Genomic DNA, 337 nt, shown 5'->3' with positions numbered 1-337 from the left:
CCAACCCTGGGGCAGGGGTCGGTGGGAGAGGCGCACAAAAGCGATAATCTGTGCTCTTGGTCAAAATCACCTGCGTTTTAAACAGCACGGGCTGCCCCAAGACCACGCTACGGATAGGAGCAACTTAGAGGATTTTTCTTTCCTCTCTCTACTTTCTTTGCAAGTAGTTGCAGAAAATGAGCAGTCTCAAAAAACAGAGAGAGGAAAGGGGGCAGCGGTGGGGAAGCCATGATTGTGTGTAATCATTAATTGCTTTCCCAGCTCTAATGAACACCAATACACAGAAACTCAGCGGCGTGGATGGGCTCAGGGGACTCGCCCGGCATTACTGTGGCCA

General features: G+C 51.0%; 1 protein-coding gene across 1 annotated transcript in view; it reads right to left on the bottom strand.

Annotated features, from left to right (window-relative positions):
* Window positions 1-337, bottom strand: part of LOC104490269 (hepatocyte nuclear factor 1-beta-like) — a gene marked incomplete at its 3' end in the record, with an annotated part of 12,143 nt that overhangs the window by 11,191 nt on the left and 615 nt on the right. The gene's annotated exons all lie outside the window — the stretch shown is intronic.

This window comes from Buceros rhinoceros, unplaced genomic scaffold, assembly GCF_000710305.1.
Source record: "Buceros rhinoceros silvestris isolate BGI_N320 unplaced genomic scaffold, ASM71030v1 scaffold20473, whole genome shotgun sequence".
Classification (NCBI taxonomy): Eukaryota; Metazoa; Chordata; class Aves; order Bucerotiformes; family Bucerotidae; genus Buceros; species Buceros rhinoceros.
The sequence above is the reverse complement of the archived record's forward strand: the minus strand, read 5'-3'. Positions and strand labels throughout refer to the sequence as shown.